This window comes from Stylophora pistillata, chromosome 8, assembly GCF_964205215.1.
Source record: "Stylophora pistillata chromosome 8, jaStyPist1.2, whole genome shotgun sequence".
NCBI classification, from domain to species: domain Eukaryota; kingdom Metazoa; phylum Cnidaria; class Anthozoa; order Scleractinia; family Pocilloporidae; genus Stylophora; species Stylophora pistillata.
The window spans coordinates 32,586,326-32,600,717 of record NC_142526.1 but is presented as its reverse complement, the minus strand read 5'-3'; the positions used below and the strand labels follow the sequence as shown (position 1 = coordinate 32,600,717).

Here is a 14,392-nt window from a genome sequence, read left to right as displayed (position 1 = left end):
CTATACATACCTATAAAGGACTATATATAGTTTTATTACATCGCTCGCAGCGCCCGTGGGCAAGATGAAGCGATTCCTGTGTTCTAATTGGCTACCCGAGCGGGCAAGCTGGGGCCAACAGAATTAGAACTACATTCGTAATTCTAGGACAATTTAGGAGATAGACTCATAAAAAGCTGCATAAGATAGTTAAAACAAAGAAAACAGAAACGACTCTCTGAGGTTTTGTTGGGCTAAAAACACAGTTGGCTTTCTTTCCCGGCTCTCGAATTAAAACAAGTCATTCTTAATTCTTAATAAAGCGAAATCTTTTTGCAATATAGTAAATGCAAAAAAAGAACTCGGCCGATATCCAGCCATCTTGACCTCATGCTTGGTTAATAACGCATATATACAGGGCTTTACACAGCTATATAGGGCCATACAAACCTATGCAACGCTATATACAGCTATACAGGGCTAAACACGCTATACAGGGTTACACACAACTATGCAGGGGTATACACAGGTATACACAGCTATACAGGACTACACGCAGCTTTACAGGGCTATACACAGCTATAAAGGGCTAAAAACAGCTATACAGAGCTAAACACAGCTATACAGGGCTATACACAGCTATACAGGTCTATACACAGCTATACAGGGCTATACACAACTGTTCAGGGCTAAACACAGCTAAACAGGGCTACACAAAGCTATACAAGGCTATACACAGGTATACAGAGATAGACACAGCTATACATTGCTACACGCAGCTATAAAGGGCTATACACTGCTATTCAGGGCTATACACTGCTATACAGGACGATACACCGCTCTACAGGGCTATACACAGGTTTATAGGGCTGTATATACGCCTATAGCGCGAACACGGGCTATAGGCGTATTATTCGTCAGCACAAACAGTAAGAATAAGGTCAAGTTTGGTGAATGTATACTCGTTTGGTTCGAAACAAGCTATGTTTAGTAAAATACATTGCTAAAAAATCAGTGGATCGAGATAATTTTATTATAGAATGGAGTTTCTCATCAAACTTTTAGTTTTTTAAAAAACCTTAGTAATCAATGGCAGTTTTTTCGTAGTATAAGTGGTACTAAATTTCAGTAGTGGTAATTTCTCTGTCAGTAGTGTTGTAAGTAGTATCGTTTGCAAAAAAAACATTCTGTAGCATTGTTGTCATGTTTGAAATGGATAAAAAATAGTGAACAATCTTAAAAAAGACAAAGACCATGTGACTGAATCCGACAGTAATTAATTGGACTTATAATAAATTTGAAGTGTTTTCATCATTGTACTTTTGAATTTTTTTTGAGGACGGTTTTAAATACCTAAAAAGTTCTTCTCCTGAAGACAGATATCGAGCATTAAGTAAATTCAATGTTCAAATTGGATTCCTCGGTCTTCGCTGTTCCGCGAACATGACTCATAAAGCTTGCGTTATAAAGGAAAATATAAAATTGCTGAATTACACGCTTTTATTCTCCTTGATATATGATAAACAGATTACACCACTCCTGCTTATTGTATTAACATTACATAAACAACAATAGGGAGTTATGCACAGCTATACAAGATTATACAACTCATTGAAATAGAAGTACGCACAGCTATGCATTCCATGTTTATTAGTTGTTGATAGAGACGTAATAGATGTAAGATCAAGCAAAATCTTTCAACACCTTATCAGTCACCAAAGGAAGTAGGAAAAATGACAAGCTCAATGCAGACATGCAAAGAACTGATTCGAAGGACTTGGGAGATAATATGGCGAGGGGGCGGATATTGGAGAAAACAGTGAACTACGTTTCACTACCCTGTGTAATGGATTTACGTTGTTTTTGAGTGCACACATGTTATAGCTCAACGATAGAACTGGGCGGTCAATTATGTTTTATATCAACTCAATCAACTCCTGCTTTCTGAGCCTTGAAAATTTTTTTAGCCCGGGCCGTTTTGCTTCAGCTTTTAGTTGTTCAACATTCATGTTCTCCATTTTTATAATACAAAAAAGTTTTTTTTTATATTATATAAAATTTTCTTTGTGAAAATTGTCTTTTTCAATCTTATTTCGATCTTTTTTTGAGAAATTCTTTTTGGAAATTTGCAGGGATAAGATCAGTGTAATGATTATAAAAATCTGTTCTTTTTAAAAAGAGTTGAGAAACTTTTTTCTTTTCATTTCCTCTTCAGTCAAAAGCGAAAAGAGGTTTTCACTAATATCTTTTGGTAAATGATAAGTTTGTATCAATCTTTCTTTATCTTCTGCTATTAATAATCATAACAATAACAACAGTTTATTAAACTCTCTTGCAGTAGCTTACTGAATTAATGAGTTATAATACCATGAAAACTTAATAAGATCGACTATGTATACTTCATGTATACTACATTAAGTACAAGTTATGTACACCACACCAGAACATGCATCACGTTTTTTAAAAATACTTGAAAGTGAAAAAGTCTTCGGTGCGCTTCGTTCTACAGGTAGTAACGTTTTATTAAAGTACAGCTGGTCTGATTTGTGCCTCAGGGTGTAGGTAGGGACAGGTATCGTCTAGGCGTGTTGGTAGAAGAGAATGAAGAGGGTGGTTTAAGTCCTTCAATGCGCAAATATACTCTTTACATATCTTTTCTCTTCGATACGCAAGGGTATCCACCCGTGCTCACTCGAGGGCATTTGAGTAGCTATCAGCACACGGGGAAATTATCTTGAGCGCCCTTTTCTGTATGGATTCGATTTTGTCAGACAGATAACCTGGAATGGATTGCCACACTGGTACGGCGTACATCTAGAACAGATCTAACAGAGCTTGTATAGACCTTTAACATGCTATCTTGGTCAACGCTGGTTCGATGTAGAATACTTAGTGAGTAGAGCTTCTTGCAAGCATTTTTTATATATGTAGTCAACTTGACTATTCCACCTAAGGTCACTATCGATAACTACTGTACTCCTAGAATCTTGTAAGTTGATACACGTTCTATACTGTTATTCTATTTTGCCAACATTTATTTCTTTTCTTATGAATGAGATCAAAATCTCTTTAGCGCATTGTGAATTGATAATCTCCTCTTATCCTTTCTCTTTCATGTCAAACATTTTTTATATTCGTTTCTCGGTTCAAGATATTCAGCTTCAAGGCGTCTGAGGACGAAAAAAATGTTGCTTTTTCTGAGTCTCCTGTCCCCTTCCTTCTTTCCTTCTTCACTTAGAAGATTGAAATCATCAAAAGTCCATTCGAATGGTTTTAATAATTTTTTCACTGTTTCTGTTTTTATCATTTTTCTTTCTGGATTTCGAAATTTGCAGAAAAAGCTGATTTCTTTCATTTCTAACCTTCCAATCTCTTTTTCTCGTTTTCCTGACATTTTTATGCCATATGTAAAATTTTTTTTTAAATCACCGTATGAAAATGGAAAACAAAAATTTAATTCCAATAAGCTCAAAAGAGTTCAGAGATATTTCCAAAGGCAATAAATACAGAATGAAATACAGAAACAAGATTCCAAGCAAAGAATTGAAAGAAATGCACGACTATAGTCCTTTCGACAAGAGACGGAAGGTTGAAGTGAGTGATGAAACGGGTTTTTGCAAAGCATATCAATCACTCAGAGAAGCCGCAAAAGATTGTGGAATATCAAGCTCTTCCGCTATTAAATATGCAGTAGATAATCAGCAGCCTCATTCCCAGGGCTTTTCCCTCTTTCAAAAAGGGAAAAGACCCTGGGAACGAAGTTGGATAATCAGAGGCCTTTCATCAAGAGGAGATCAGATCAGCAAAAATCATTTGTGAGGGAAATTTGACATGATGAAAGATGGCGAATTTGAATCATTTCTTTATCTTTAAATTCACCTGTCTGTTTTTCAAAAGCCCACGCAAAGACGTCAGGGTTGTTATGGAAATCGTCCACCAATGAAAATTTGTCTGATGCATCAGACAAATTTTGTAACATTTACATACCAGTTATCGCGGAAGTAAAAAACATGAACAAGAAACGTTTCACAGAATTTTCCCATTATCTTGAAACTTTTACGCAAAGGATTGTCACAAGATTCCGGGATGCCAATGATTTTGTAAAAGACGAGTTCTTGCAAATGGTTGAAAAATTTCCAGAGCTTCGTGGTACAACAGAAGTTACAAGTCGCCCAAATAAGATTTCTCTCATCAAATTCTACTTGGATTCTTCTGTGAGCAAAGAAAGGCGAATGGACTTTTTCGGCGTTGAAAAAGGTATCAAAAGAAATACACCAGAGGAGTGCGTTCAATCCATAAACATGCTGTCAAAAGCTGTTGGTAACGCACACAGAGATATTTTGTTTTATTCCTCTTTGCAAGGTGAATTGCTTTCAAGATTGAAAGAAGTATGTAGTTCAACATTTTGTTCTACACTGCGAAACTACATTGACATTTCAAGGTCGCATGCTTTCTTTTTGATGAAATTTCACAAACTTGTCTTGGATTATCCAAGACTTTTGCGATGTAAACTGCCGCTGAACTATTTTCAGAAAAACTTTTCAGCCATAAAAACAATATGCGGTGATGAGAAGATTATTTGGAAAGACGGCGCAAGTTAAAAACTGTGAATTTTGCTGAAATAACAAGACCAAATTTACTTAAAGGTTATCGATGATATTTGTGAATAAGAGTTTTCTCTTTCATCTAGGCCTGTTGTATTCTACATTCTCTTTCATAGCTTGACCTTTGCTGTATTTTACACGAATTTGCATATCTTTAGAATTTATGTCTAGAAATAAACAAAGAAAAATAACTTAATTCTTCGGGAAAGTCTTTTTTTGTTGAAAGTACAGTGTTTCTTTGTTTTTCAAAAGCCCACTCAAAGTCGTCAAAAATCGTCCACCAATGAAAATTTGTCTGATGCATCAGACAAATTTTGTCACGTTTACATACTCGTAGCGGAAGAAAATATATCATTTTCCAAATTTCAAACCAGAAACAGCGGAAGAAACCGTCGTAACCAAACAAATGTGTTGATTCATAATATTTTTCCAGAAATAAACAAAGAAAACCCATTCGGTCTCTTGTCGAATTCAATTCTCAACTCTTTGCGAGTGTGAGCAGAGAGCCTAATTTTTTTTATATTCTTTTTTTATCTCCTCTCTGAGAGTTGCATCATCAACTTTCTCGTTTCGTGAATTATTTTTTCTGAGTTCTTTTTTTTCAGTGAATAATATTGTTCAATTTCATTTAATATCAAAGCGAATTCAGTATCTGATATCTAAGAGTCTTGCAAAGCCTTTGACACGAGTCTGCTGATTGTGCGATGCTTCGCCTCAGCGAGAGAGATGGTTTTTTCATGTTTCTCAGTCTTTTTGACGATGGATTTATTTGATATAGCCGCCGCAGCAGACATGAAGCCAAGCAAACCCGAAATACCTGCCATAGGCACAGCAAATTACAATACCCACTCCGCTCAAAGCGCCTGCCAAACCACCTCCCGACAGAAGAGCTATCGTGACAGACGTGATCGACGATGTTAGGTGACTCACAGCTTTTACTCTCTTGTATTTATTTGCGACTTGCTGGTCATGTGAAATTTCATTTTTAATTTCTTTTTCAACCTAAAAGCAAGCGGCGTGCTTCCCGAAAGTGGAAGAGAAGGATAAAGACTTTTCGGGTCCAGCGGCGGTGCACTTGGGTTTGAAGAGCTTGATAAAATATTTTCAGCAGACATTTTTAATAATTAAAATATCTCAAACTCAAATCTCATTGGCATTCCATTGAAATCAATTATCTTATCACTTTTATCAATCACCAAAAAATTTATTGATGTGACGTCATTCCTTGGAGATATTTTTCGCTGTAATGGAGTTTCGTAATAATAATTCACCCTGTCAAGGGGCTGTCGGAAAATATCGAAACGCCCAAGAACTTTTGACGGCTTTCCATTGAATAGGTTTTCATTCTTATCCAAAAGATCACAGCGGACAAGGTAGTTGTTAAATGATGATAACCTTTTGACAAAGTTGATTTTTTGCAAACGTCGTTTAATTACGAGAAGATCAGCCAGATCTTTGTAGAGAAGAATCTTCTTGTTTTGAAGATTATGAATTTCCAAACTTCCCCTTGAAGTTTTCATTTGAACTTTAACTCCTTCGTTTTTCAATCCATCTTCAAGAGCTTCGCCAAGGCTTTTAAGGGAATCATTTCCTTCAGGATTTGTCTTTACAGATGAATTGTTCTGAGCATCAAATACAGAGATTTCTCCAGAACGACCTAGGTTATGCCATGAGTTGTAAAGAGAACACCTCACCGGCCTGATATGTTCATTGCCATTCACGAGAGGTTCTTTAAAGTGAGCTGTGAAATCAAGTGAATCTGCAATAGTTGTCAACACAACCATTTTGATTTACAAAACAAATAAAATATTTGTTGCGTGGTTAGGAACAGATGAAGCAAGAAGAATTGCTGAGAAAAAACGAACAAAGCCTAGAATTATTTCAAAGCACAATATCCGAATGCAGACCTGAACAAGTTAGTGTGCAAGTATCATTCAATAGCAAAAAGACAGGGAAAAGCTGAAGTTTACTTAAATCGATTCAATGGTCTTCAATCGAGCGTCTCAGGATCAATCAGACAAGATTGGGATGATGATATGAAGCGCGCACTTGGAATAGCTGGGTTTCCCATCGAGCTCACTCTGAATCCTTCCCCAATTAAGGAGATTCCAGCAGTTCCATTTCATGAGAATTCGATAAGTCACTTGAATGAAGAGATTGAGATAAATTTGTCAACCAAAATCAATATCTCAAAGCAAGATTCAGAGAAATGTTCACACGCATGAAAATTCAGCACGTCTCAGGCGCAGAATCAAAGAGATGGCTTTCGGGGCCGAATATGGGCCACTGGCCTCAACAACTAGACTTTGCTGTATGGTGCGCTACTTCGGGCTGTGGAATCTCTTGTGAATTGCTTGACAAGGTTCCAGAACAGATCAAGTCGTTTTTGGGGTTTCACTGAATCAGAAGGATTTTCTTTGAGATGGGTGGAATACAGAGTGAATCGGCTCTCCCGGGCGACCCAACGCTCAGTCAGACAAATATTAAAGAGATTAAGCACCACCTATTTTTTCCCGCGAACGGCAGAGAGGGTCACGTGACCTGACATTTCCCGCGTTTGCCGTTTGCCGGCCGCCGTTTCTACTCGAGGAGGATATTTTTCCCGTTTGCAGGGAACGCGAAAACGTAAGTATTTGCAGCCATTTTTACCGACTATTTCTACATTTTGATCGCTTGCTTTTATAGCTAAGCTTAGTTTGTAAAGTTAATAGAGTTCAAACTCAAGCGGAAAATACATTACTTCTTTGTATCCATTATTTCTAGTCGCAGTGAATATTAATGGTGACCGAGAACATTTGTTCTACCGTGTCGTCGGGAAGCTTAAACAGACGAACATCATGGACGGAAAGGCAAACGACAAACGGCTAGCCGACGTTCAGCGTTCGCCGTTTTCGCGGTGCTTAATCTAGCTAATAACTACGACAAGCCATCGTTGAAAAGGTTTTGTTCAGAATTTGGAATTTCTCCAAGCGCAGACTTCTGCTTCACAGAAGGAGACAATCACAGTCTCGGATCTGTTTTCATTTATGTCACTAATGCTGGACCAATGGTAACTACCATCTCATATCCTGGTGATAACAAGTTCAGCGATGAAGGTGGAAAAGCCATAAAAGACAGTCTGATATATTTCATAAGGAATGACACCATTAATGTTCTAAAACAGTTTAACTTTTTCATGATAGATAAGTCAGAGGGCTTGACACAAGCCGGGATGGCGAGACTAAATCAGTCGATTGAGGCATTTGTTTATTGCATTCTCGGTTCACAAGTCAATGTCAGATCATTCATCTTGGGTTCATCAGGGAGTGCAAAAGAGGCTCAGCGCGAGTTCCGTGTATTAGTTGAGGATGTGATCAGAATGACAGATATTCCAAAGAGCGTTCAGAGGTTTCAGCTCGCGATTGATGAGGCGAAAGTCAGACTTGATCTCGCAATCTCACCAGGTAATTGGCTGATGCCCTCAAATCTTCTTCTAAACACACAGAGCACGACTGGGTACAATAACAGCCTGAAGAAGGCAAGTTCCGACACGAAGTTTGGAGTCAATAAATCAGTGAATTTGGAGATAAAATCAGTCGGAGTTAGGCATATGAATGGGGGCTTATAAAAAATCAACAGACCTACTTCTCACCCATCAAATCAAAAGACTTCAACTGAAGTTCAGTCGAAGACAAATCCTTAGACCTCGGCCGAGGTTCAGGTGAAGACAAAAACGTCGCGCGACAGCGAGACAAATCATGATAAAATTAAAGTCGGATTGATTTCAGTTGAACTGGTCTTAGCCTTCCTGATTCATCGCCTTCTGTTTTGAAATCGCTCAAGCATGAATATTGGGACATCCATCATCAGAACCCATGCATTTTGTCCGAGAAAGCTGATCACTGACCCAAGCACTGAAAACGAAGCCAACTATTGAACCAGTGAGACCTGGTAAAGTTCCAGCGATCTTTTCTCCAAGAGTCCCATTCCCATCCCCCCTTGGGCAACAGACTTTAGGCCTTTCAATGTGTTCACAATGCCAATCGTTGTTCCAACTGCCAAAAAAACAGCTGAGACTGTAAAACCATACTTCTTGAAGATGTTTTTCACTCTCTCGCAGAGTGATAACGCTTTTTCGAGTCTCTCTCTTTCATTCTCAATAGCATCAATCTGCTCCTGATTTCTGTTATCCTTTCTCTTGCTTGTTCTCTTGAAGAGGACCGGAGTGTACATTCTCATCATCAACAATCCCCCCAATCATCTGTGAATGGACTGTTGCAGCTTCCCAATTTCTTTATCCTTCTGAGCAATCAAAACCTCTCGCTTTGGACCAGGTTAAGGTAATTTGTTTGAGAGACTAGGCTCCAACCTCTGCTTATTTGTGCCCCTTTCTTAAGTTTACAAAAGATATACCTTCTTACTTTGAGCAAACATCTCACCTGCAACCTTCCTCTCTTACTGTAAGAAACCTCAAGTTCTGAGGCTTTTGGCTCAGGAAAAATTCTAGTAAGTGATTTCCATGCATTCTCATTTGAAGTTAATACTCGCGATTCAAAAATATCACCTTCAACGAAAGATGTCTCAGCCGTTTATGAACCGTTTTCTTGTCCCCTGAGGGTCCTGGAGTTGAATACTCACCTGGTTGAAAAGGTGTTGTTGTGTCTCCAGCATCTTCATATTCATTATCATCATCATCATGTTCTAACAGAGGATCAACATCTCCAAAATCAGCCATTTTTTTAAATATCTGTTCTTAAAAATGGAAGTCAGTAAACAAAGTGACCCGAGTTTTGAAAAAAAGACGCCAAACGCCCTCAAGGCAGATCGCATGATTCATAGAGTAACATTCAACCCGAATAGGGCTTCCCCTGGTGAAGTCCTTAGGGTTCCAGTTCCAAAGCTTGATAATGGGGTAGTACTTGCTCCTGGATCGCTCGCACTCATCTTCAACTTGACAGTCGCTGGGCATGCAAACAATTTCCTCGTGAACAATGTATCAAGAGCTGTTGTTGATCGACTGACTTTGAAGTTTGCAGGAGAAATTGTACAAGACACTGATGGTTATGATCCATTTAAGCTTTACGAGGACCTCTTCTTGACTGAAAATGAGAGAGCAAGCATGCTTAGAGAAGGAATTCAGTCTGCAGATCTTTCGTAAATCAGATGCAACGCTGGAGATAAGAAGACTTCGTGTGTTGATAAAGAGAAGAAACTCAATGAAGTGTAAAGGAACTTGTACCGGATTCCATTGGATCATGAGAATATGAAGGATCATGGAGTCTTTTTCCCGAGAGCTCTTTCTGATCTCTTTCTTTCTCAACCTGCTGGTAGTGTTGTGAAGGGATCCGACCCAAAAAAACTTTCTTATCAATTAACTGACATCCAGCTTGAGTATGAAGTCATTCACAGTCAAAAACTCGCTGATGAAGCCTTCTCTAACTACAAAAATAGAAAGAGATTCATGTACGAGCATGTCACCCATCTCAGGACAATCTCAATAGATAGGACTTCTGACACAATCATTAATGAGCGCATCAACGTTCCAAGGAGGTCAATGAAGGGACTTTTTCTATTCTACGAGACATACACAGCAGAAACAAGAGATAGTGAAAGGACATTCAATCCTGATATCACTGAGGTTAAGCTGGTTGTAAATGGAACCCCAAATAAGATTTACAGTCAAGGAATGAAGACAAGAGATATGTGGGAAGAGGTTTTCAGAGGATTTGGGAAGGAGAACAGCGCGATGAATGCTACAGACTTTTACGCTGGAGACAGATTCGGTATCTTCATCGATCTTAGAAGCATGAGAGACAATGATCTTCGCGGTTCAAGATTGAGATTGGTGAATGCGAAAGAAGGAGTTCAGCTCGCAATTAACAGGAAAGGATCAGGTTCAGGAATTGTTAAATGCCAGATCTTTATCCTTTCAGATGCTCAGCTCAACATCATCAACAAAGAGCTTGAAAGTGGGATCATGAGTTTTGGATCGATTCTGAGATATTGTCATAATTAGTTTGCCTAATGCTTCAAACGCATTTTGGGATTGTCTTGAAAATCAGTGCAATCTCAAAATTCGTCAATTTTGTTTCAAAGATTTGCTTTGATTTTGAAGGCAATTTGGAAAAAATGCGTCAATCATTTTACCTTGAAATCATCGTTCTACTTTTTAAACTGAAATTTAAAAATATTTTTGAAGATTGCCTTGAAAAATGGCTGTTTTGACACATTGTTAGATTGCATTTTTTCAAGACAAATCTTTCATTTTGTCCTGAAAACAAGGCAATCTTCAAAATGCGTCAGAAACCCCCTTTCATTACTACTTTTCAGCCAATGCAACGGCTCCAAATCTGAACTCTACGGTCTCTACATCGCCAACTGTATCTGCGCTACCTCCTCTACCAGAGAGGAGCTAACTCAATTTATGAACGCAGTCAATTCCTTTCACCCGGCTCTAAAATATACCTGAGAAATTTCCGAAAATTCTTTATCCTTTTTAGACATCAAAGTTCCAATTGAAGGTAACGGTTTATGCACTAGTGTGTATTACAAACGTCCAGAATTACATAGTTACTTTTTGTATTCATCTTCACGTCCATCTCACGTCAAGAATTCCATTCCCTTTGCTCAGTTTCTAAGACTTCGTCGTTTATGTACTAATGACTCTGATTTTTACCACAAATCAGAGTCAATGTGCCAGTTTTTCAAAAACCGTGGTTACCTATATCTGTCGTTCAAGCGGGTCACCACCGCGCCCAACTTGTTGATCGACAGTCAGCACTATAAATGTCAAAGAAGGAAAATTCCGACCGCATTTCATTCACTCTCACATTTCACCCTCACAACCACTCAGTTAAATCCATTATTCTTAAAAACTTTAAATTACTTCAAAATGATTCAGAGACTGGTACTATCTTTTCGCAACCTCTACTCATTTCATTCAAACGCGACAAAAACATAATAATTTTTTGGTCAGAAGTTCATTCTTAACTAATGACCAACTCGGCACTTTTAAATGCGCTCACGCACGATGCAAAACTTGTCCTTTCATTCACAATGCTGACAAAATATCGGGACCCAAACGATCCATTAAGATAACTGATCACTTCACGTGCACCTCCGCCAACTTCATCTATTGTATAACTTGCACTTATTGCAAAAAGGTATACATCGGCGAAACAGAAAGACGACTAGGTGACCGATACAGAGAACACCTTCGCGACGTAGAAGGAATGACAAGGACGCATCAAAACCAGTCACTAGACTCTTTATTCCACCTAATCATTCTAAGCATCATATGGCAATCTGCGGTCTTTTCTTATAATTAGGTAGCTCGGAAAGCCGCAAAACGCTTAAAGAAAGGTTTATCTTTCAAATCGGCACTCTTGACCTCACAGGTATCAACGAATGCTTTTCATTCTACTAATTTATTCGTGTTTTTCTCGTCAGCATGTTCCCCCAATGGCGTAGCTCCCTTTTTTGCATAAAACTCACACACAACCCACAATTCCTTTGTTCGCTCTGACGAAGGGCTAACACTTGAAACGTCAGATTTTCAACTCTATATCTCTATATAGCTGTGTATAGCCCTGATTAGCTGTCAATAGCTCTGTATCGCGCTGCAGGGGGTGTGCGCAGTCTGTGAAGATGCTAAGACAACTGTATTATGCACTTATTTACCCTTATCTTAATTATGGTGCAATGTATTGGGGAAACACTTATCAGACTACTTTAAATAAGATCAGTACTAAGCAAGATAAATGCATCCGAAGTATCTTTTTCGCAAACAAACGAGAACCCTCCCTCCCTTACTACCAAATCCTTAAAATTTTGAAATTTGAAAATAATGTTAGATTCAAAATCTGCTCACTCGCATTTAAATTATATAACAATCTAACAACTGTTCCAGCAATTTTTCATAATTTTTTAATACCTATAACAGCTGTCCACTCCTATAACACCAGAAAATCCGCCAAGCTAAATTTCCACCGACCACAAGTCAGAACTAACATAGGCAAATCTACTTTTAAGTACTCTGCTTCTGTTATATGGGAAACTCTTCCCTTGGCATTGAAAAAAATAAAAACATTTAACAGGTTTAAGAAACTTTATATGGCCCACCTGATCTCTCGTCAATCAAATAATATATGATCTGTTTAATGATGAAATATATAGTACGTAACTATCAATATGTAAATAACTATAATAATAACAGTTAATAATAATAATAATTGTCTGCTTATATTTCGGTCTTTATTGCCGCTGCTACTGCTGTTGTTGCTGATGATGTGTTGTTCTTTTCCTCTCCTTTGTCTCTTTTTCTGCTTTCGTTCATTGTTGTTGCTGTTGTTTGTTTGTCTGTATGTGTGTTTGTTTTTCTCTTATTAAGTTTGTCCTGTATAGCTTTCTTGCGTGGTTCAGTATATCTCTAACATACCTTAAATTATTTACACGTAATTCTCTCTTGCACATCAATTTTAGGCTCTACAAACACGTACCTTCCACATTTTTCACTTCATACCAATAAAGCTCAATGACATTTCTTTGTTTATTTAAAAGTAGGTGGTGGCCAACTAGAAAGCCCTCGCTACTTTGACTACTATACACATTTTTATAATCTGTACTTTATTTATTTTATTCTGTAAACGTTTGTTGCAATTATACTTTTCTAGCCATGTTAATTTTATGTAAATAGTCTGAAATAAATGAACCTTGAACCTTGAACCTTGATTGCGTGGCATCATGGTCGTAAAACAAAAGTTGAGTCATTTGCATCTTGACGCGTTGGAGTGAACTTCTTTGGTGGGAGCGAGATAGCGTCAATGTACGTGGATTGAAATGGAGATTCACTGTCTGTTGCCGCTCCTTCGAAAGTTAAGAAGTTTGACGGGCCTGCACGACTCCTGTCATTCCTCGGTGACGAATTCGTTCGTAGGAGGCAACTGACGTTATTAAGAAAGATCCGAAACTGCAATCTGCCTAAGAATCTTGACACAAATGGCAACAGTTACACTCACAACCGATGGTGAGATGAATAATTTCAAAGTCAGAAATTATATTCCTAGACGCGAAGTATTTAACAGAGAATTGACCCTTGACATACAAACGCATATTAAAGAGACAGAGACCTTGTAATACACGAACTTTTTCTACCCAGCGTTAATACGGGATTTGTAAAAGGAGAAGCCCTACCCGGGAGGGTACTCGATATATTCCTGGGTGGGGAGGTGCGGCGCGGCCCCTCATACCCTGACCCTGTTTAAGACAAATATCGCTGATATTCCTACCCTGTTTAAGACAGAATTCCGATTTTTGATACCCTGTTTAAGACATTTAATGTGCCTGGTATCAATGCCAAAATCAACGGAATTCAATATTAATTAAAATTAGAGCTTGTAAAAATTTCGCTGTTTATCTTCCAAGAAAAGATATCCTGTTTAAGACAAAAATTGATAAATCGATACCCTGTTTAAGACAAAAATCTCGAAAAACATACCCTGGCTGACCGCACGTCCCCATTAAGCCCTTATAAGGGAGTACCCCCCCCCAGCCCTACGCCTCCTAAGAGCGAATTTGTCTCGCTCCACGTTTAGTAAAAACGTATAGAGTTTCAAAATACCCATCGGGAATAGAGGAAACCTAGATGAGGGTTTTGAGAAACATATCTCTGGAGTTATTTCTGTGGGAGAGAATTATACTTAAAAACAAAGGAAATAGCGCGCACACAGAAGAAAATATTGCCTTTTGTAACACAATCTCATCCGGCTTTCCCAAACCTCAAGAACATGTAGATGGGGAAGTGACACCTCAAAACAGACCCTTATTATCAC

At 38.2% G+C, this 14,392-nt stretch overlaps 1 pseudogene; it reads left to right on the top strand.

Moving 5' to 3' along the window:
• Positions 1 to 6,414: 6,414 nt before the first annotated feature.
• Positions 6,415 to 8,190, top strand: LOC148725887 (uncharacterized; annotated as a pseudogene).
• Positions 8,191 to 14,392: the final 6,202 nt, after the last annotated feature.